Here is a 25,640-nt window from a genome sequence, read left to right on the forward strand (position 1 = left end):
GAATTTTTTATTTCGGTTTAGTATTTTTCCTCTGTTAGAGAATCTGATTTTAAATTTAAAACTCCTTAGGGTTTACCAAAACCCTAATCAGACTTGTGTTATTCATAGATACCAAACCACAGATCCGATTCATGATCTGTAAAAAGTGAGTTTCATTATTTTTATGTTCAATGTTTACTGCTAAAATCTCAAATATTTTAGATCAGTATTGCTATTTATCCCGAAATTTTAAATTGGAAGTATCTGTTTTAACCTCTGTTAGGTTTGTTAGATTTTAGTTCAGATTGCCGGAAGGGTTTCTCCCTAACCGAAGATTCTTTTTCCGATCTGTAAATTGGTAAATCTCTGTTTTTCTTCCTAGTTCATTTCTGTAAAAATTCAGAAGTTTTCATGAAAAATTGACCCCGGATTCGGGTCTAACTCTGAAACTGGTTTGTGACCTAGGTTAAAAATAGCTTATTTTAGGTTGTTAATGCAATTTTCGGATTAAAGTAATATCAAAAAATTATTTTTGCAATGCCAATCTGATTTTAGGGTTATAACAAGTGCAGGGACCAATTTTTATGGATTTTTGAATCCATTTGATGTCTGAATTAATAAAATTACAAAACAGGATACCTGAAAGATCCAAAAACACTGCCAAAATCACAATTTTTGTGATATTTTTTGATTTTCGTGCATAAGAGTGTGTTTTTAGGGTTTGTTCATGTTTATAATCATATTAGGGTATTTTATGTTTGATTTTGTATTTATTTCCATCATAAATCTCAAATTTTATCAAAATCTATTTCTAAAAACCCTGATTTCAAGGCCATAGTCTTGCTATCGGGGTGTCATCGTCGCGAAAATTTTTCCCCGTCTTTCCTTCCTTGCGGAAGAGAAAAAGGAAGAAAACACTTTCGCGATTCAAACTTTGACCGGATTTTAGAAATTGTTTTGAAATACTCGCCTCCGTTTTGAAAATTGCGGGAAAATCCATGGGATGGGGCTCGACCTGTCGGTACGAGGTTCGACCGTTCCTGCCGCCTTTAACAGGGGTAATCGAACCAAGGACCAAAACTATGCTTGACTTAGCGAAATTATCAAAGTTATGTTCTATCCTAAATGCATAGAGAATTCAGGCATGTGCTATGAGATTTTGGAAAATGCCAGTTGGAAAACATGATGTATGCTTAGAAAAACATTTGGAGTTGGAAAGAATCTCTCAGGAAAAGGGTCAATTTCTCAGGAAATTCAGATAAAAAAGGGGTTTTTGAAAACATGAGAAAGCTTATAAAGATGTGGAAAATTCAGAAATAGTTGAAAATCTTGGGAAAATGGAAATGATTCTTGAGAAAAGATGGACTTTTTGGAAAGGGAAGCACTTCTTAGGAAAGCTTGGACTTTGAGAGTTTTCTTAGGAAAATGATGGAAATTCATAGGAAAGCTCATTGGAGAAGGAAATTCAAAACTTGGGGAATTGAAATCCTGGGAATTTTACCTTTTGAAATACTTGGAAATCGATTTTGGATCTTGGAGAAAGTTGGGAAATCCCTTTTGAATATCTTAAGAAAATATCATTTTCCTGGGAAAACTGTGGAAAAACTTGTCTTTGGAAAACCGATTTTGAAAAATCCTTAGAATTTCTTGAGAAATCGATTTTTTTGAGAATGAAATTTTCTCGAGAAAATGATTTCATGATGCAAATGACATGAGTGAATGAATGCCCTTTGAAAAGATTTTCTGAGGAATTGGTTGGAAAATGTGCATTAAGTCTAAATAAATCCTTCACATATTCTGACTGTGGCCATGAATATGTTCAGAACTTAGTTGATTTGATGCACATGATTTTTTGAAAACTTTGGAAATATGATGTGCATTTTAAGATAGCCTAAGAGTGTAGGCTCAATGTGACTAGTAGAAAGATGATGGATCTGGGTCTCGTCCATATTCCGACTAGGGCCGTAAATATGGATCCCACCGAGTCCATCAACTCCCTAAGAGTTGGTGCACGTGTCATTCGTGAACATCCATAGTGCTTTTGAAATAAAATGCATGAATCATAGAAACATGATATTGCATAAAATCACACTATATGATATGCATCCTAGTCTAAGCAGGAAATTAAATCTCTTATTCCAAAATTTACATTATTACATCACTAATCAAATGAAATAAATGAAAATTTGCAGACTTCAGCTCCTTCATTTGAATGTCCCTGCCAAACTTGGAGTAAGGTTAACTCAAATATGTGGGTTTTTCCAAGATTTCCCAATAATATTATGAAATTATTGGATTTAATTGGATATAAACCCTATTCTCATGCTTCCTTGATATTTTGAAATGATGAAAATGTAGGAAATTCAGTAGAAAACAGTTTGAAATTCGGAATTGGGGTCAAAATGACCAAAATATCCCTAAAATTAAAGTTACACCTTTAAAATCAGGGTTTTTTGAAGGAAAACTTGGTAAAATTGGGATTTTGAAATTCAAATTGAATCAAATGATGATGAAATTCAGTAAGAGACATGATGACATGCTGCTAAACACATTATGACTGTAAAATCAGAATTTGGTGTATTGTAATTTATCCAAAATAACGAATTTCGCTTGTTTTTCGCTTGGATCGGGGTCCTGCGGGACCCTGTTTTGGTATTATGGATGATCCGAACCTCAAATGGATTCCAAATTGCACCAAATTCGGTATGAAGCATTTAAACACTTTGATAAACAACCTAGAATGCTAAAATTCACGAAATGATATGATTTAAATGCTAAAATTTAAAGGAAGTCCTAAAAGGATGGATTTTGCCTATGGATCCGAACCAAATGCAATGCCTAATATGATAATGCAAGATTTACACCATGGAAACTTCTGGTATTTTGCAGACTGCTAAAAGACCCGAAATGAAACATTTTTGGTTTTTATAGCCTCGGGATTTGAGCCATGGTGAGTTCAGAAATAGGGATTTAATTCTGACGGAGATAAAAATCACCCTAATCTGATAAAAAAAATGCTAAAAAATATAAAATCACCATGGAAATTTATGAAATTAATCTGAGTTATGAACGACACCAACATGAACAACTTTCATGTTTATGACTTCGGCATTTGATCAACGGAGACACAGATAGAAATATAACTATTTCTGCCTAAACTAACAGACCAGACAAATGTAGCAAAACAGGGGACTGACAAGAAAAATCCGAAGCAGGGGTCAACACTGTTCTAAAAATTACAGGCTTTTAGATGCAAACATAGGACATCTCGGACACCACTTTCACTTTTTACAGTTTCGGATTTGAAGCAACACACAAAGAGAAACCATAGCCCTAAATCGATCCAAGATCTCAGAGGCCCAAATTAGGCTCTGACCCGTGTCCCGAACTCTCGGATTTTTGTCAGACATAAAAGAAACTCATAAAAATCTGAAAAAATCATATTAAAAACTAGACATTCTCCCGAGTTCAGGGCATTTTTCGGATCGAAAATCGGATCTCCCAGGAGGGAGAACTCGATTTTACAAGTCGGCAAATGGTTTTCAAAACGCATCCCGGGTTACAAAACCCGACTTACCATTTTGGATGTTTACCGCAGTAAACAAATTCAAATGGCTCCGAATTTTTGGCAAAATTTCAGGAACACCTAAGGGCGCATTCCGTGATTTTTTTGGGATTTTTAATAAAAAATAAATGCATGAAATGACGTGTGGACTGACTGACAAAAACAGAGACTTACTGAAAATAAGCAGAATTGAAAAAAAGGCTAAATTAATCCTAATTAATTCATGAAATATGCTAAATGAATGAAATAAAATGCAAATTAAACCTAGCTAACTACATGCATGTTAAAATCATCAAGGAAGCATAACAAGACATTTTTATATATGTCGTTTTATGAGAATAGCTCAATCCATCCCTCGGATGAGCTCTTTCTTCAAACGACTCCCTATTCGGATTATAGCATCACATCACGGGGAAAAGAAGTGCACCTTGTTTCGTTACGCAGCGTAGGTGCTCTTGAAAGGGGCAGCTACCACGAGCTTCCTCCGTTCTTCACTCCGGGCTTCGGATGGTCCACCAAAAAGCTCCGTTGGAATTGGACTGGCCACAGCACGAGCTCTACTCCACCTTCTTCAATGCGCCAAAGGGGGCACGATTTCCAAGGTTCAAAATCAGATGTTAGGAAGGCTAGGTTGGATTTTCCAAGTTCACCAGAGCTAAAAAATTGATCTCTCTCCTAGGCTGGGCGTGAACCCTTGTTTTTATAACTTTTCTGAAAATTTTTGAAATTCAAACAGGTTCAATCTGAGCCCTCCATGTGGCGCCATCTCAGGGGGTGTCATCTGAGGGGTTTGAAATTCGAATTTGCCTTTTGCAGGGAGCCCTCAGATGGCGCCACCTCAAAAGGCTATTTTGATTTTTTTGAGAAAATAAAAATGGAAATTTTTGTGGGTGAGACACCTCAGCAGGGGGAATTTGGAATTTTTCAAAAGTTTGCTTGATTCTCTCTGCAGGGAACTCCCAGAAGGCGCCACCTCAGAGGGTGCTCTCTTGGAATTTGAAATTCAAACTCACCTTTTGTAGGGAGTCCTCAGGTGGCGCCACCTCATGGTGGGCTACCTTTATTAAAAATAAAATAAAAATGAAAAATGGAGCCAAGTGGAGTCCTGGAATGGTGCCACCTCAAAAGGTGATCTGAGGTGTAAAGTTGGAACAGTAGGGGCATGCCATGTGGCGCCACCTCTGGGGAGTTCAAATGTTTGAAATTTTGCTTTTCTGCAGGAAAGGAGGGGCTGACATGTGGCATTTCCTCAGAGTGGCTCCTACGATGCCATGTGGCAGGAGAACATGAAGGGAGGAAGCAAAATGCGCCACCTCATGGGGGTTTTTTTTTACTTTTTCTGGTGCAGGGAGGTCTGGACATGTGGCGGACAAGTGTCAGCTGTCTGGAGAGGCTTTCTCAAATGGCGCCACCTCAGGGGGAAGTTTGAAATTCAAATGGAGGTTGGCCCTGGAGGAATGGAGGGTGGACATGTGGCGCCACCTCAGGGTGGCTCCTACAATGCCATGTGGCAAGAGGGAGGAAAAGGAGGGAAAGGGACATGTGGCGCCATCTCAGGCCATCTGGAAAGATCAGAGCTCAGGATTTTTGCCACCTAGTGCCTTGTTTGAACTTTGAATGGTTTGCTTTTTCTGAAGAAGGCCAGGAGTGACATGTGTCTCCTACTTTTCTGAAAGAAGTAGGGAGAAGACATGTGTCATCTACTTTTTCTGAAAGAAGCAGAGAATGACACGTGGCAGAGGGGAGAGAAGGTGGGCCAAGCCATGTGGCGCCATCTCAGACAGGATGAAAAAGGTAGGAGTTCTTGATTTTCGCCACCTATGGGGATTTTTGAATATTTGAATTCTAGCTTTTCTGAAGAAAGCAGAGAATGACACATGGCACTTGCCTTTTTCTGAGGAAATGAGGACTTGCCACGTGTCCTTTGCAGGAAACACTCCAGATGGCGCCACCTCAGAGGAGACAAGCCTACCTTTTTTTGTAGGAATTCAGAAGTGACACATGTCTCCTACTTTTCTGAGAAAAGTAGGAAGAGACATGTGTCAGGCTACTTTTCCAGAAGGAAGGAGGGGTTGACACCTGTCCCCTGCAGGAGACACTCTAGATGGCGCCACCTCAGAGGAGACAAACTCCACTTTTTCTAGACAGGACAACCTATGACACTTGGCATCTCCTGGTAGTCTTTGAAATGACACATGGCGCAGGATGGATAGGGTGACACATGGCAGATAAAATGGGATGACATGTGGCGGCTTCTGAAGGTAGCCCCACACTGACACTTGGCATGTGGATGAGAGGAGAGAGAAAGGACAAGTGGCACCAATCCAGGGGACAAGGCTCCTATATTTTTGGGTTTTTCAAAATTCAAATTTTCAGAAGGAAAGCTTGTGTGACACCACCTCAGTGTGGGTCCCACATTGCTTCTTTATTGAAATAAGGATAAAACCACAACTTCTTTTTGGAATTTTCATAAAATCTTGACTGATGGGCAAAACAGGAATTTTGGAAAGAGTTGGCCCTTGTAGGGCGATTTTGTAAAAGAAAGATATTTGAAATTGTCAAAAAGGGCAAAATCTGAGGTGAAGTGACTCAAATCCATATTGAAAACTATCCAGATGGTTTTCCTGAGGAAATATTTTGAAATTCAGAGTCCTGGGGGTAAAATGGGAAAAATTGATAATTTTGAAGACCCAGGGTTTTGAAATCAATTTTGAAAAGAGTTGAAATTCTAATCTGGATTGAAAATTTTGAAATCAAGAGTTCTGGACCTCGAAATGACATGCTGTGCAGTGCAGTGATTTGAAATGCTCATGCAATGATATGCAATGTCATGTCTTATGAAATGGAATCTTGAACCAAGACTCTGGAGATGTCTGTCTCCTGTCAGGTGTAAAATCTTGAACATCTGAGATAAAAATAGAGAAAATTTGAGAATTTCAGATGAAATTTGGACTGTTGCAAGGTTCGGGCTCAGAAAATGACCATTTTGCCCTCCAGCGATTTCAGAGGCTGAATGTTGATGATTAGTGGAAATGTCGGGGGAGTGAGTGAAAATTTGGGGTGTTTACACGGGGGTAATTTGGTCATTTGACCTCAATTTCGAAATTTTAAACCCTAATTTTCACATTTTTAATCATTTCATTTCATATTTGAGTTAATTTATCATTATTTGAATTTTAAAACTTGCATTTTACCAAATATCTTTCTAAAAACCCTGATTTCAAGGCCATAGTCTTGCTATCAGGGGTATTTTGATCATTTTGACCCCAATTTCGAAATTTCAAATTCCATTCTCATATTTATTCCATCTTATTTCATATTTTATTAAGTTTATACAAGGGAATCATATGGAAATGGCTTATATCTAGAAAAATCCAGTAATTTCTAGATATTGCTGGATAAACCTAGAAAGCCAACATATTTTCATTAACCAATTTTTTCTAAGTTTTGCAGGTACATTGAAGACTTTATTTTCCTTTAATTTCTTGTATTTAAATTTCAATAGTGATGTAATTTGTAATTAAACTTTGGAATAAGAATTTAAATTCCTGCATAGAATAGGATGCATTGCATATAGTTTTAAACTTTGATATATAACTGCTATGTATGCCAATTCATGCACATTTTATAAATTCACTGTGGTCTACACGAATGGCACGTGCACTAGCTCTTATGGAGTTGACAAACTTGGTGGAATTTGTATTTATGGTCATAGTCAGAATACGAATGATACCTAGATTTGTAATCTTCGTATTAGCCATATTCAGCCTACACTCTTAGGCTAACTTCAAAAATGCACTGCATTTCTCAAAAATACAAAAAGGATTTTCTCAATTCCTCAAAATAAAGTCTTTCAAAGTCATATTCATTCATTTCATGAATTTTCCAATTCCAATTCAAATTCCAAGTTAGAGAAATCGAATTTCTCAAAATCTCCTAGGTCTTATGGCAAAATCGATTTTCTCAAAAGCATTGAATTTTCAAAGAATATTTCAAGTGTTTCTCAAGTTCAGAAACTCAAATTTTCAAGTTATGCATTCAATTTCAAAGTTTCAATTCAAAGAAATCAAATTTTTCCAAAGTTATTCAAAATCGATTTTCACAAAAACCTCTGGATTCTTTAGAAATCAATTTTCATTTTCCTCAATAAGGTTCTTTCTCCATGATTCACGATTTTCCAAGTGATACATTTCCCAAGAATTTCCAATTATTTCCCAACTTTGAAGCAAACATCATGTTTTCAAATATGCATTTTCATAAAATCATAGCACATGCTTGATTCTTTATGCAATTAGGAAATAGAACACAATTTAGATAAGTTGAACAGAGCAAAGCATTTGATTGATCCTTGGTTCAATTACCCCTGGTAAAGGCGTCAGGAACGGTTGAACCTCGTACCGACAGGCGAGTCCCATTCTTCGGAATTATCCCACATTTTAAAACGGAGGTGAGTTATTTTCAAAATCTTTTTCAAAAGGTCAGTTTGATTTGCAAAAGTAAAAATTTTGCGATGATAACATTAGGCCATTATGGGTGGTGTAAGGCTAGAGCTTATGTAAACCCTAGCCCTCTCTCATTTTTTTTCCTCTCTCTCTCTCTCATCTCTAAGAGCTCTGCTCTTTCTGTCTTTCCTTTTTGGGGTTTTTAAGGTGGGTATTCGGATCCATTTTTAAGATATAGATCATATATTTATTCGGATCCAAACTGGTTATTGTTCAAATCCAAACTCAGTTACTATTCAAATACTATTCAATTTAGATCCAGTTTCTATCTAGATATGATTATTGTTTAGATCCATTACTAAGATCTAGATCCAATTATTGGTTCATATTCATACCCATATCCAAACCTAGGATTCATACCCAATTTGATCCTAGATCATCCCATCTTAGTCAAGTGGTTGTTCAAGGTGGTTTGTGTCGAAGTTATCAGTCTCACCTAGTGCAGGGCATGGACCAATTTTTTGTGAGTAGGTGAAAGCTCGATTGTACCCTAGGAGTATAATTGTACAAGTACCAATTGCATCGAGAACTTGATCCTAAGTAGGACAACTATCGCTTGAAAGATAGTGTGTGTATATGTATGCCTCTGAGCATACTTGGTTCAAGCTCATTTGCTTAACCCACCAAGTTAAGCAAAATTTTTAACAACTTTCAAATGATAGAACTACAAATAATGACTATATGGCTGAAAACTAGGAACTACCCAAGTTATCCCAATTCGATGTCACAAATTTTTAACGATAACAATATAAGGTGCTCATCTTTCTCACAATTACAAATGTGGTATACAAGCTCATGGAGGATTTTCCTGAAGAACTGGAGGACGAAACCATTACAAAAAATTGCAAGAGACAAAAGTGGAAGCATGATGACTTTGTTTGTCGTAGACATATTCTAAATGCACTCTCCGACACCCGGTTTGATTTCTACTCAGAAGTCACTACTACAAAAAAGTTATGGGAAGCCCTTGAAAGCAAGTACAAAATGAATGATGTAGAAAAAAAAATCGGCTAATAAGTATATGAATTTTAAATTCTTTGATGATAAGTCACTACTACCTCAAGTCCATGAGATGCAGATCTGTGCTAATCAGATCAAGTCTGAGGGTATGAACATTTATAAATCATTTCAGGTGGCTGCAATCATTAGTAGATTTCCCTCATATTCGAAAAATTTTCGAAATAAATTAAAACATAAGAATAAAGAGTTTACCTTAGAATATTTTTTTAAATATCTTAGAATGGAGGAAAAAACTCAATCTCGAAATAAGAAAGATAAAGTAAAAGAACCATGATTGAGATCGACAGCAGTAGTACTAAATGACGTCGATCCTAGCTGATGAGCCATGTTCAGATTAGGTTGTACCTAGACCTTGATTTGATCCACAGAGATCAACACTACTCGACTTTGTATTTTCTCATTTAAAAACCCAAAAAAATTGAAAACTAAAAAACCAAACAAAATTGTTGTGCTTTACTTGGGAATGCCACATTTTCCATCTCATTCTACAACTTTCCGGTGTCTATAAAAGAGAATAAAAAAGTCTTGTGTCAATGTCTCTCGTCTTTGTAAAAAAAAAATCTAAAAATTGAAAAAGATTCAAAAATTAAAAAAAAAAAATTGTTTCTAATTGGACTCCTAATGAGCCAATCTCAAAATGACTTGCTTAAAAAACATCTTGCATAATTTGTTGGATTTTGGTTCAAAACTATCCCTAAGTTTTTCTATATTTTTTTATTTTTTCCTAAGTTTTTGGGTGTTGGGTTCTATACAAAAATTTAACATTGAAGGTTTCTGAAAAACCTCTTGTTCTTATATAGAAGGATAGTGCTTTAAAGAGCAAGGGCCTCAAAAGCATTAGATCTTGGGCTTGTGCATTTCTTTATTCTTGGACTTTGGATCCTGGATCTTAGATCTTAAATCTTGAATTGACCTTTGACCTTTGGACTTTAGATCTTGGATCTTAAATCTTGAATCTTGACCTTTGACCTTTGGACTTTGATTTAGATTCAAATTTGGACCTGCTCAATCTAGGATTTAGATTCGGATTTGGTCCTGCTTGGCTTGGACTTTCTTTTTAGTACTTGGGACAAATTTAATCTCTAAGTCTAAAAACAGCCTTCGACCATCCCATTAACGAGCTTTGACCCAGATGCCTTTGCATGAGTATTTATAGTCCAAAACGATACAATAGCCACCCCTTTGTTTGATCGTTGACCACTTGACTCAGTCATGATCTATCTTGACCCTATTAGGGTTATTTTTGTCTATTTTTGGCACTTTTAATAAACTAGTCATTTAGGCATTCATGGTTAGCCATTTTGGCTAGCTTAGGCTCATTATGGCTGGTCATTTGGACCTATTAAAGGCCTCTTTAGGTCATTATGGGTGATGTAGAGCTGGAGCCTATGGTTCTGACAATATATATAAATAATATTTTGTGTTACGTGAGTGTAACATGTAAGCATGCATTTTAAGGATTTCAAAAAACAACAATCTACGATGCACTAAAATTTTATTACTCAAACAAACATATGTTAAGATCACAATAAGACAATCTAAGGTTTGATCCTTGACAAAAGAACAATGTTGAAGATATCTATGTGGTAAGGTTGAGTCAATAATGATTGAACTTGTATGTAAATTACTATGAATTGAGATTTTTATAGTTTTTTTTGCAAATCTAATCCTGCAGATGCATTCCGGCATGGTACATTTGCTTGGAATAGACTATTGGATCATCATAATCAGATTAAGAAATGTGATTTTGTATGCTTAAATATTTATGAGAATTATGAAACTTTGATTTTCAAGCCTTAAAAAATCCTTGCTATACATCCTAATCGGATAATCTAGGAGTATGTTTCCATAAAACCAAGCAAGCTTGCTTGTCATGCTAATGCCAATGAGCTATGGATGAACCCTTCACCAATGCAAGCTTGCTTGTCACTTTATCGAGATCTAATTGATAAAGTCCACCATTACTTCAGCCCAACAATAGATCTTTCCTGATCCTCTGGCCGTAGACAAAGGTGCCAAATTTGAAGGAAAATGCCATTGTCTTTAGTAAATCTTTGAACAGATTCTTTTATAATTGGATAACCAAATCTGAATTTGATGTAGTAAAAATAGATTTACCAATGTGCTGTATTTGGAGTAGTAAACCATTACGTACTTTCACGGTGTTGCTCCCTTGATAATTAGATTGAAGGCTCAGGTTACTGAGTTTTGAGTTGACAATAGTGTCTGCCACCCAAATCTGAGTATGACACACCTGATTACGTGTATATATATATAGGGGTGTCAACGGGCCGGTTTTTTTCGGACCCAACCCTGACCAAACCATATAGGGTTCGGCTATGGTGACAAATAAGAATACCCGATTAAGACCCAGGTCGATCAATACATGGACCCTTGTATAGTTTGTGAAATTATATACCAGTCCCCTGGCCTGACCCAAGTTCGGATTAAGACCCGCAATTTTTCAATGTAAAAATGATATAAAAATATTATTTTACCGGGTATGGTGTGAGTCTGGTTCATATTGTTCTTATCAGGTTCCGGGTATGGTTTCTTTTATAGTAGACCAGATTAGACCCAGGTCCAGACCTGATACTATACCAATGGGTCAATTCTCTCAATCAATTCAAGTCTCAAAACCAATATTGACAACATTGCTAGACCAAATCTGTCCTGAGTTGGATAATGTCCTAATACGCCAGATCCCAACTTTTGACATATGATGTTAGAGGATCTACACTGATCCTAGTCGTCCAACCGATGCATCTAGAGGGCTAGGATTGAAAGCATGATGAATCCCCATCAATCCATCATGTGCCAGATGATGGGATCCGTCCATATCTAATACTTTGGGCAACTTACAAGATACCTAGCTAGCAGAAAAAGAGAACATACCCAAAAGAAAAAGGAAGTTCTCTTGGCATGCCTACCTGTTAGTAACAAGTTGGCAATGGGATTCTAGTACTAGTAGGTAAGTAGGGACCCTATACAGACAAGTAGGCATGTTTGCATGCATATCTAACTCTATAAAATGAGACTGTCTACATCTGCTATATGCATAGTATGCTTCAGGTAGGCCAGGTTTCATCTAAAATTTGTAAGGCATGCATTGCAACCCTCCATGGTTGGTTTTCCCACACGCCTGGCACAATATATCAGTGCAGTCTTTCATGACAGGTTAATGACTAATCACCATGACCAGATCAACATCCCTTTTGATATCGACCTCCACCACCTCATCCTTTTGATTTATATTGGTTATGATTTTGATTTTGAGGATAATAACCATGATGATCGGATGAATATTGACTTTTATTTCTATTGTAATGTCTTTGGGTCATATTTGCAGATAGACCTGAATTATCCAAACTATTAGATTCACTTAACCATGCTTCATACAAGCAACAAGCTCAAGGGATGTTAAGAGACATGGGTTTGTTGCACCCTCCTCAAACTCCGGCTGAATCGATTCGGAGCGAAATTCCTCAAAAATCTTTTGAATGATGTATTTTGACATCCAGCTTTTAATCCACCAAAATAGGTAGTAGATGTTGCCTTCCAACCACTCCTCATTTTTCTATTTAAATCGATCTTTACTCTTGAACCTGACCAACTACTGTTTCTCCGCCTACCCGTTTCTACCACTCTGGACCATACCCAGCCCGTCTAATTAGTGGATCACCTCTCCCCTTGACCTAGCTAACTTGATTTGAAAGAACCATTGATCGATTTTTTGCTCGTCTTTCCCTTTTGAACGAGAATCCCATCTTTGCAACCTCTCGCTTAGATCCTTCAGAGAAGCACAATTTACCTCTCCGTCCTATTGCCAGTGGATCCACTAGCTAGCTGGGGCCTGCGATGCCGATCTGGTCCGGCTCCAACCTCCTTCCACCCCCTCGCTGCTCGCTCTCTCATCACCAACAGTTGAGTCTGAATCCAACCTAGATGTGTATTGTAGATGGGATCTAATTGAATTTCAGAAGCAGATCAGGTCATTTTGAAAATGTGCATTTTACTCATTCTTTTATCACGATTGTCCATTTACCCATTGCAGATGAATGCTAACTATTCGTTATTTCTTATTTTAATATAAAATTAAAATAAAATATTTGTACGGACCTCTAAAAGGCATAGGGGTTGTTGGCGATTTCTGTAAAACAAACACAGAAAGCGTACTTGTATTCACCATAGAGCGCGTGCAGGGTATTCAGCATTCTCCTCAGCCGGTCGATACCCACGATGAGCCCAGGCCTAAAGTCGATGGTGAGTAGGACTTTTAACCCACAGTGTTGAATGTAGGCAAGGATGAGTGGCAATGTCTCTCATCATACGTTGCCCAACCTCCTCTTTATATAGTGGGGCAGGGAGAGGGGATACAGTGAATGTGGACATCCACATTCACGTAACCTCCTCTCTTAATGGCATTAATTGCCCTCCACTATGCAGCCCACTACTCCACCATGCTTTTAATGTCATACTGGGTCACCCAATGGGTTGGACCCAATCCATATGTTAAACATTCTCCCACTTGACCCATTGACACTCAAAGTGCACTAAATCGAGGTTTATACCGTTATTTCAATTTAATTCTTCAGGTGGGTTTACATGCTACCCTTTATCACAATGATGAATCAAATGAGTCATGAAGATGAACACTCTTTTATGAAATGTCATATTCTCATGTACTACACTACAATTCACCTTCAGTGATTATGAAAGACAATTGTTGTTGCAGTGTCACATGTATGACCATATGCACATCATCACCTATATTTGTGGCATATCTTTCAACATATAGCAAAGAGCATAGGACACATTTTTAATCAGAAGATAGGGTTTGATAAAAAGTTTAAACAGTGTGTACTTGAGAGCATAGACGAGGTCACTTTTATGTCTGAGTGGAAGCAAATGATTCAGATGTATGACCTTAAAGACTATGTGTGGTTACAACATCTATATGCAGACAAAGAGAAGTGGGCATTGGCATACGAAAGACAATACTTTTGTGCAGGTATGATAAGCACACAAAGAGCTAAATCTATGCATGCCACACTGAAAAAAACATTTTATTCATGTTTAACAATGTTTCATTTTATGGAACAATATGAATTATTTGTAGGCAGTCTTAGACAGAATGAGCTTGAACAAGATGTGAAATGCTTCAACACCCGCCCTGTAACTTTGAGCATGCAAATATTGACGTGACCTGCAGATCTGTATACACTAACTGTATTTGAATAGACTAAGAAGAATGTTATACAGGTCATGAATTGCAACATAGAAGGACATATGCAATGTGGAAATATACACAAATACTATGTTGTATGGGAAGACGAAGAGTATCCAAAAAGGCAAGAAGCACATGTTACGTACAATGTTGACAACAGAACTGCTGAATGTACATGCAAAATGTTTAAATTCAAAGGTATTTTATGTTGTCATGCATTAAAGACACTTAATCAAGAGAAGATACAAGAAATACCTGAGTCATATATAATGTGAAGATGGACGAGACAAGCAAAGATTGAATTGCTAGAAACAAATAATGTCAGTCCATCTAGTGTTGACGAGAAATGACAGATAGCCACCTGTTACCAACAACTATGTAGGTCACTTATGCATGTTGCAGATTTGGCATCGAAAAGCGAAGAAGCCTATGTATGTATGAGAAATGTGTCAAGGGAATTACTTGAAAAAGTGCAATTAATTTACTATAAGTCCATTGCAGCTCATGAAGACCAATCTAATAAAACGGGATCGAACAACGTAGGTGAAAATCATGCCTCTCCTAACCCTTGTGAGATGTTGCGCCAAAGCGTAAACATCATCTTCGACAAGGCAATAGTAAACGTTGTAGATTATGATGGAAATATTAACCTTGCGAAGGTTATCAAAAGGAAACCTGCCTCTGATCACAATCATCGGAGGATAACGGATTCACTGGAATTGGTTGGCAAGAAAATGTCTAAGAAACAACCAACCCTAAGAAACTAAGCCCTTCGCATGAACATGTATGTAATACAGTATATTGTTTTCCATGTAAATTGCATTACGTGCAACTTATCAATATCTTGTGAAATTTTCAACATGCAGCAACACCATACAGACGTGCACTACAATGTTGAAACTTGCGATCCACCCGACCTGTTTGAGTGGAACGATGGCATGAGTATGACAAGTCTTTTGGTATATAACAATTTTGGGAGGATGTTAGCATTTCTTGTTGAACATAATATAGTGTCTGATATTGTTTTGTTTCATGACAGACTCTGTTCAATTCAAAAGAGAGCAACGCAACACAGGAATCGCGTGCGGATTCTTCAACTTCAAAATAGTTGTAGCATTTAGATTTCATATCTTACAAATCATTGTAATGTTTAGCATTCTATAATTCTTTGTTGTAGTTCTGTCATTCTTTGTTGTAAATCGCTAATTCTTTGTTGTAATTCTGTAATTCTTTGTTGTAAATTGATAATTCTGTGTTGTAATGTTATAATTCTTTATTGTAATTCTACAATAGAAATCATACTATAAATATCATAAAAATTGACACTAAAAAACACATAATATCTTACACATCAATATACAAAAATTGAGCATAATATATTACAAATCGATATACGGAAATCTAACATAATAGCTTACAAATCGATATTACTAAACAAAACCATATCTCACAAATCGATACTCAAAAACACATAATATCTTACAAATCGCAAAAGGGATTACCGAAGTATGCAATGTAAAAAGGCTTATAATGTTCGCCCCTCATCAATGAAAATCCAACAAGCGATTAGAGACGTGTATTGTTTATAAATCGTTGTGATGCTCACCCTACGTGAATGCAAATCACAAAAGGGATTAGCGATATATGAGGTGAACAAAGGCTTGTAATGTTTGCCCTTCGTAAACGAAAATTCAATAAGCGATTAGATTTGTACTGTTAAGAAATCATTGTTATGCTCACCCTATGCGAATAAAAATTGCAAAAGGAATTAGCGATGTAGGCATTGTACAAAGGCTTTAGACATTTATCAATCATTATGTAAATCGGCATTTCAGCATAATGTCTTACAAATCGGTATACGATATTGCTGCATAATGTCTTAGAAATCGATGTTAACAAAAACATCATATCTCACAAATCGACACTAAAAAACACATAATCTTACAAATCAATATACAACAATTTCACATAATATATTACAAATCGGTATACGACATTTCAGCATAATGTCTTACAAATTGGTATATGGCATTTCATCATAATGTCTTACAAATCGGTATACGACATTGCAGCATAATGTCTTAGAAATCGATGTTAACAAAAACATCATATCTCACAAATTTAAACTAAAAATCACATATAATCTTACAAATCGGTATACGGCATTTCAATATAATGTCTTACAAATTGATATACGACAATTCAACATAACATATTACAAATCAATATTAACACCAAAAAATAGTACCTCACAAAAATTGATATAATATCTTAAATTATTGCAGAATTTACATTATTGCGATTTGGGTGCTTAAGGTGGTGATTTGCGTATTCAACACACTTGTGCCAGGTTCATAATTTTAGTTTATGGACTAATGTGAATTTTGTACACAGTCTTACAAAATTTGTTACAAATGTCTGTACACAAAAAAATTGGAAATTGAAAGTTGAATAAAAAATTGCTATCTCTCTCTCAGCAATAGAATGTATTCTTCTTCACGTTATCATTCAGAACAGGTAGATGTTTAAAATGACTTCCTCTTACTGCTGGGGGTCTCGCATCTTTTGTAGCTTTCTAGGTAATATTGCAGTCTGGGTTTTTGTATTTTCCACAACTAGAAAATCCTTCAATTCTTCACATAGTTCTTTGTGAAATCCAGGTATATCATCCTGGGGAAAAAAACCCAGAAATGAGAATAATATAAAAATGTAGTCATCAATAATATAGGTTAATAAAAAATCTTTAAGTGTACAACATACAACGATGAATTCTGGTGCTCGTCCATAGTATATTGCTTCAATATACTTCATTACAAAGATGCCACAATCGACGCCATTATTTTGTAATGTAGTATTCTTTGCGATGTGAAGCCTCTACGGGCCAATGTCGACACCCAACATGTCTTTGAAAAATCCAACCTGTGGTTTATGCAAAAGCAAGTAAATTCTGGGCCACAGTACAAGATACAGTAATCTTAAAGATAGAAACTTACCAAATACACAATGTCATGGTCTAGGCCAATGTCATAGTCCAAGGAGTTGTATAGCCATAATTTTTGTTCTCGTACATCTAACACGTATAAAACCCAATGCATTTCCGATTGCCACAATGTAGGAATCAATACCTACAAATCGATTATAAAATATCTTAAAAAATGGATATGAAAATGTGTAGTGACACCATAAAAATCGATGTTAAGAATCAACATATAAATCGATATTAAGAATCAAGCCAATATCTTAAATCGATATTAGGAAACGACATTGAATCGAAACAACACCTTAAATCTCTATTGAAATTCCTATTGATAGCTTAAAAATAGATATTAAGAATCAGCAGAGAAATCGATATTAAGAATCAAAACAATATCTTAAATCGATATTAAGTATTAGCATAGAAATCAATATTAAGATTCAGAGCAATATCTTAAATCGATATTGAGAATCAAAACAATATCCTAAATCGATATTAAGAATCAGCATAGCAATCAATATTAAAAATCTAAACATTATCTTAAAAATTGATATTTAGAATAAGCATAGAAATCGATATTAAGAATCAAAACAATATCTTAAATCGATATGCAAATTCCTATTGATAGCTTAGAAACGATATTAAGAATCAAAATAGGATCTTAAATAGATTTAACATCTTATAATTCGATATGGTCATAAACCTTTTCACTTGAAAAAAAGTCTGCCATTTGGTCATCATCACCCCAGTCTTGTAACCCGTCTAGAAATCCAGTCGCGTATGGCATTCAGCGGACTATACTCTGTTGAACGAAACAGTAATAATAGTAAGTTTAAAACACAAAGGTACATTAGTAAATAAAATGACAAAATAAACATAACAGATAACTGATATACCATAAAATAAGGAGTGACGACGTGAACCGACATGGTTCTTCCCTTACTTTGAATATACATGATGAAATCGTGTATAGTCTGTTTAGAACAAATGTGCATTTGTTAATATACATACCCATGGCATACGTTAATGTATAATTGAGAGTTGTTTCATACGTACAAAATTACTGATAGTGCATCCTTCTGCAAATTCATCTCGCATCCAGTCGATGTTCTCTTCGAGCACTTTGTTGAGTTTTCTGGCAACTTGTTTTGTAGATACTACACTGAAATTAGCTGAATATTCAGTAAAATATTGCTAGAATTATATTCAATAAACAAACTGTAAATGATGAAGGTACCCTTTTTTGTAGACGTTCGACTGAATCGTAGTGTCCTTCTTCGACATTGATAAAGCTTGCGCTTAGGAGGAGGTTAGATAGAGGAAACATCGGTTTTTGTGTTCATTGCTCATTTTCTTCTTTAAATGAAGTGTCGCATGTTCCATGCTATTAAAGGAAACATCTTCTGTGCCTTGCGGAACACGACGATTCATTCATTTGTTATTCAGCATAGAAATCAATATTAAGATTCAGAACAATATCATAAATCGATTTGATAAATCGTATTGATATCTTACAAATCAATATTTAGAATCAGAAAAATATCTTAAATCAACATTAGGAATCAAAACAACATCTTAAATCGATATACAAAATCAGCATAGAAATCGATATTATGCTGAATTGCGGTATCGATGATGTGATATGCATATCGATATGTAAGATAATAGGTATTTTCTAGTATCAAATTTTAAGTTGATAAACAAAATTTTTCTTAATACCGATTGTCCTTTCGCGAATTAATTTTATGAGCTTTGTATAAGTGAACATGTTCTACCACGATTTATACAATGACTGATTCATAAAAGAAAGAAAGGAAAATACAATAAACAAATCGACATGATGTTTAGGCATAGTAAACTATAAATCGAGTTAACTTCAACGATACATTACAACCACATTCATTTACAAAATATATGAGTGCTACACATTCTTTGCTTCTCATGCAAATATCCTCAGCTGAATATTCTTTGCTTTCAGAGTGTTGCACATTCTTTGCTTTCAGATGACTTGGCGGCAACGATTGAAGATGATTATGGTTGTTATAGTCTACGTAAGCTTCGTTGTTCATGACAAATACGTCATAGTCGTATGTGTCATGAATATATCGATGTATACACAGACGATAACAACCATAATCATCATCGAAGATTATACAGATCTTTTCTCACGGGGTGAAACAACTACGTTATCAGCATCAAAACCCATCTATCAAGCACAGGTAGAAGGAACACACAAGAACAAAGAAGAAAGAAAAATACAAGGGAGAAGAAGAAGAAGAAAAATGCAGAGGAGAAAAAAGAAGAATAACGGGTCGGGTAGGTTCGGGTCGGGTAGGGTTTTACATAGAATAGGGTTTTACACAGATCTATATTAGGGTTTTACAGAGAATAGGGTTTTACACACGTATATACAAATCGACATGATGTTTAGACTTAGTAAAGTACAAATCGATTTACAACTTGATAACTATTAAAAAGTTGTAAATCACTATCACTGTTATATAGAAGAAGTGTTCTATCACGATCTGTACATCAACAGACATTAAGTTAAAGTTGAAAAATGTTATCACTTTTTTATAGAACAAGTGTTGTATCAAGATCTGTACAACAGCGGACCTAAATCAGAAATGATTTGTCTTATCGCGATTTGCGTTTACCAGCTTTGTCTATGCGAATGATATCCTATCACGATTTGCGCTTATGAGGGTTTTCTACGTGAATGATATGTCATATCACGATTTACCTAATGACTGATTCATAAAAGGCGGAAAGGAAATAGCTGTAAACAAATTGACACAGTGTTTAGACTTACTTAAGAACAAATTGACATGATGTCTAGGGTTTATGATTTAGGGTTTAGGGTTTAAGGTTTATGTTGTAGGGATTGGGGTTTAGGGTTTAGGGTTTAAGGTTTATGTTGTAGGGATTGGGGTTTAAGGTTTAGGGTTTAGGGTTTATGATTTAAGGTTTAGGGTTTAGTGATTAGGGTTTAGGATTTAGGGTTGAGGGTTGAGGGTTTAGGGTTTAGGGTTTAGGGGTTATTGTTTAGTGTTAGTGTTTAGGGTTTAGGGTTTAGGGTCACATGAATCACTATCATCAACAATTATAATTCGGTATTGCATCAAACATATAAATCGTCCCTAAATTAAACGTACAAATCACTGCTTCACACTTACAAATTGATGTATAAATTGCACCTTCATAAGTACATATTGTTGTAACGTTTGGGCTTCAACAATAAACCTTGTTGTACGATTTATCAAATTTGAGTACAAATCTTGGTAACTTTATTTATAATAAATTGCTACTGGGTTAAATGTATAAATCGTTGTTGCTTTAACTGTATAAATCATAACTCATAAATCATAAGTCGTGTCGATTTGGCTTTGTTACATAAATATGTGCCATTCATTTATAAAAGAAACATCGTTTCACATCCCGCTCGTTATCAAAAATCAATATGCCTTGTGAGGCATGTATTCTGGTTGACGATATATGAGATTTACGCAATGAAGTTGATGTCGGCCACAACGATTTGCCTTTGTATAGAAAATATTGGAATAGCATAACACAAATTGGGGTTGTGGTAATATACTCTCAATTTGAGAGATATTATTTTGTTTGTTAATATCGATTTGTTAGCCATTATGCTGAATTTCTATATTGATTTATAGTATATTATGCGATATGTATATCGAGTTTTCATTCTCCTCCTCCTTCCTTTGCTTTAACTTGTATTCGTCATCCTTCTTCTTTTTCATCATCTTTAGTTCTTCCTTATCCTTCTTCGTTTGCTTTTTATCTTCAATATCTGATGGATCAGGCTCCGCAATTTATATTTATGATTTATGAAGTTACCACGATTGTTGTTGTCCAGGGTTTGTGAGGCATAACAGTATTTACATTTATCGTATCGATTTGTAATATGAATAAGCGATTATACTGAATTGTCGTATCGATTTGTAGTATATTATGCGATATGTACATCGATTTGAGTGTTCAAATCGTTGCTCAGTTAGCAACTTCTATTAAAATCGCTGCACATTATTTGAAGTATGAATCATTGCAAATAGATATTATGTGTTTGCTAGTGTCAATTATTACGATATTTATTGTATGAATCGCGTCAAAACATGCTAATACTATAAATCGTTACTTTGATTGGCATGAAAATAATAATAACTCGAAGATCATTACAAATAACTGAATCACCTTTCTTTATAAAAAACTTCAATTATTTCTCTTCGATGACTATGTACAACCACCAATTGAAACAATATTAAACGTAACAAACATCTGAGAAACTGTATCAATTTGAATGGTGCAGTGGGCTGCCATTATGACTGAGCTCATTTGTTTGCAAAGGATATGTGGGATATGACTCCTGATACAGAGTTGTTGTCAGAACTTCTGCAGAAGAGTATGGAGCTACCAGCTGCAGAGTATACTTTTGCATCTGCTCTTGTTGATTTAATATCTGATAGATCCTCGGCTGCACGACAAAGAGTGGTCCGACAACAGACGACGATAAAAGGTGGTCCGATAGCAGATGACGGTAAAAAGTGCTCCGGCAACAGACGACGGCAAAGGGTGCTCCCGCAGCAGTAGATGACGGCAAAGAGTGTTCCTCCAGAGGTGTAAGGGTGATCCAGAACAAAGAGGGCGACATATTTTGAGGTTCAGACTCTTCAAGCAGAGGTGTTTATTGCTTAGAGCGAAAACAAAAGGTTATCCTCCATTTTCTGGCTGGAGGAGATTTTGGTACATTACTAGAAACGTCGTTTCATGGCACTAATGGCGGGAAATGATTCTTAAGTCTTTGCAAACGCACCGCACTTCAATGCTAAGTGATGCATACACACACGGGGAAACAATCCCCACGTGATTACTTATGTGGCGTTCATTCAGACCCGAGAACACGCACCTGCGTGTTCCGGGGGGAACATATAACCTGCTAAAAATAATAAGCCCATCTTCATTATGTCAACTTGGTGCCTGCAAATGAGATCCATAGTTGGAATCTGCTGCCAAAAAGGTAAATATCAACAACTAAAGCTTTCTCAGTTGCGTTTTTATCTTCTCCTTCTTGGTGGTTTTAGTTACAAACGAAACAATCTCGCAATAGGTCCGCATCTTTTCACTTGTACGTGCGTTTAAGTAGATTTTAGATGCAGGAAAGCCTACCAGAAATTGTTCAACTGCATCCGATTTTTGGTATTCAAGATTTGCCTTCATCTGGATGAAACGTAGTCTGGTCACTCTTTTCGTTGGTGGGGTATTTTAGAGGATGCTCTGCTTAAGATTTGATGAGCTACACGTGATCTCAAACTGTAACAAGGGGCAAACATAGTGGAATAAACAGAGTTTTCTATTGACTGTTTCTGTTGTCAATCTTCAGGTGGTGCTCAATTCTCATAGGTGTGTTTTGCTGGTCGGAATTCCAGGGTAGATATTTTTATTGATCCCCTTGTCTGAATCAGATTACGTTGAAGTTCATCTGTTGAGAGAAGTTTTTGCCTAACCTAGGGCTCCCTTGTCTAAATAGATCATGCAATGGCTTGATGATACAAATAGTACGTAGACGATATTTATGCTCACCACAAACCATTGGCAAACTCAACTCGAGTTCATGGGTCTCTGACTAATCATTGGATACCATGCTTTCCACCCCCCCCTCCCCCGGCGCGAGAGAGAGAGAGAGAGAGAGAGAGAGAGTCAACTTGCCTGCCTTGCATGGGCATCGCTTGCATGTGTTCCTGATGTAGTCTGATTAAAGCATCTTATCTTTGCAAAAAGTAACAACAGACCCATAAAATGATATAAATCCATGGTCTACAACGTAAATGAATGACTATTCATTATGGGTTGAACTGGCCATTTTCGCCGAGTACTGGATGTGCTCTCGGGGCGCAGAGGCTTACAACTTGCCTGCCTTGCATGGGTTATTATTCTGTTCCTCGGTTACTGGCTAATCAAGCCTCTTCTGCCCTCAAACTGATATGTGGTGAGAAAGCATTATTAAAATCTCTCTCTCTCTCTCTCTCTCTCTCTCTCTCTCTCTCTCTCTCTCTATATATATATATATATATATATATATATATATATATATATATATATATATATATATATATATATATATATATATATATATATATATATTTTTTTTTTTTTTTTTGAGTTCGTTTACATATGCATTCCTGAGTACGAAACCTATAATTTTATGGCAACTTTTCTGTTTACTTGACTTTAGTTAGAATTTTTGTTTTTTTTTTCTCAATTAGCCTATACGAAATTTGCCACTTGCCGGATGTAAACCAAATTATATATATGTGTGTGTGTGTGAGAGAGAGAGAGAGAGAGAAATATATATACAAAAAAAAATTGTGAAGGGTTTTTATGGTCAAGAGCTTGGCCGACAAGCTCTTGTTGCACCACCTCAATCTGTGAGCTCGTGTTCAGCTCAGCCATCTAATTCTCTATGATTCAACAAGGTTGACTCTCTCAGGAATGTCTTTTATAATCAACCAAAAGATATATATATATATATATATATATATATATATATATATATATATATATATATATATATATTAAAGTTGATATCTTCTTCAATGTGACAAGATCTTTTGTTAATATTGTTTTCATATTTTTTTTTATTCTCATGAAAGTGCAATTTGTAATGTTATTAAAATATTTTTAAGTTATTAGACTAAATTTTTGTATTGTTATTATCATCAATAACATTGTCATAATTATTTTTTTTATAATTTTATTTTTAATTGTCAGATTATCATTGAAGTGTATTTGTTGCAGGTTTGGAGAGAGGATGTAGGGGAGGGGTTTGTTTTTCTAAGTGTGTTTGTTGCAGGTTTATGGAGGATATAGGGGAGGGGATTGAAGATGATGTATGTTTATGTTTTTAACTGTATATTTATATTTGAATATGTGTTTGAACTTGAATGATTAAAGGGATTGGAGAATATGAATATTTGAGGAGTTTGAAAAAGTGTGTTTATTTTTTGAAATATATGTTTATTTTTGAATGTATGTTTGAAGTTGAATGTTTGAGGGGGGTGGAGAAGATGAAGTGTATGTTTATATTTAAATGTATGTTTGAAGTTAAATGTTTAAGGGGATGAAAAAGATGAATATTTGAATGTATTTTTAAAGTATATGTTCATATTTGAATGTATTTTTGAAGTATATGTTTATATTTGAATGTATGTTTGAAAATGTTGGAGAAGTGTATGCCTATATTTGAAGAGATGTATGCTTGAGGATGTTTGAAGTGTGTATTTCAATTGTATTTTTCATTTTATTTATTATAATAAAAAAAATTAAAACTAATATAAAAATTTATTTTTGTATGTTTAATGCAAATAACGATGACATTTTCATGTCACCCTTATAGGCCTTAATAATATGTCATCATTATAACCTACAACGGCAATGTAATTGTCATCGTCAATGGCGACTTACCTTTTTGTCGTTATAGTAATGGTGAGTTAATTATTCCTTTTAAAGGCTATAATGGCAACACATAATATCGCCATTATAAATAAGTCGTCGTTATATAGTGGGTCATCACTAGTGGTGTTCTCAGTTCAGATGAGATTCGTCATCGGTGTTGTGTCACATTAATAGTGACCTATAAATGTCATCGTTATTACTCAACTAAGGCCAAAATTTGGCGGGCATTATTTGTCGTCATTATAGACCTATGTCGACGATAAATAGACCAATAGCGATGAGAAATGTCATCGCTATTGACCTTTATCCTTGTACTCCATTATTTACACTTTTCTAAGAAATTTTTTTTATAAGAGGGTAAATATTTAGCAAAACATTGTGATAGCATTATTCTCAAGGTAGCATGGCAATTTTTTCGTGGGCATGATTACGTTTTCTTGCCGACAGGTATGATAAAGTATAGACTATAGAGGCAGCATTGGACTCGATCCCAACTTACGGCATTTGATGGGATCAATCCTATGCTAATGCTAGCCGTCCAGCCAACGGCTTGGACCAGAACACATTCTCATCCAAATGCGGAATAATCCTAGCCTTCCGGATTCATCAGTTGGACTTGGGAGAATCTACATAGGACCCTACGACTGTACGACATCACATACATGTCGTTGGATGGGATCCGTTTCCACTATAGCAAAGCAGGTTATATGTTCCCCCCCCGAACAGGGGAGTTAGCTACATCTCATGTTCGGGGGTCCCAAAGAGCACCACGTATGTAAGCATGTGTGTCTCGTATCCCCATGTTTGTCAGCATTAATTAGCATTGGAGTTTGATGCGATTGCAAAGACTTAAGTACCCTCTCCTCCATTGGTGCCAAAAAAAATGACGATTCTTGAAAAGGA

The sequence above is a fragment of the Nuphar pumila genome, chromosome 16, assembly GCF_984573655.1.
Source record: "Nuphar pumila chromosome 16, dmNupPumi1.hap1.1, whole genome shotgun sequence".
NCBI classification, from domain to species: Eukaryota; Viridiplantae; Streptophyta; class Magnoliopsida; order Nymphaeales; family Nymphaeaceae; genus Nuphar; species Nuphar pumila.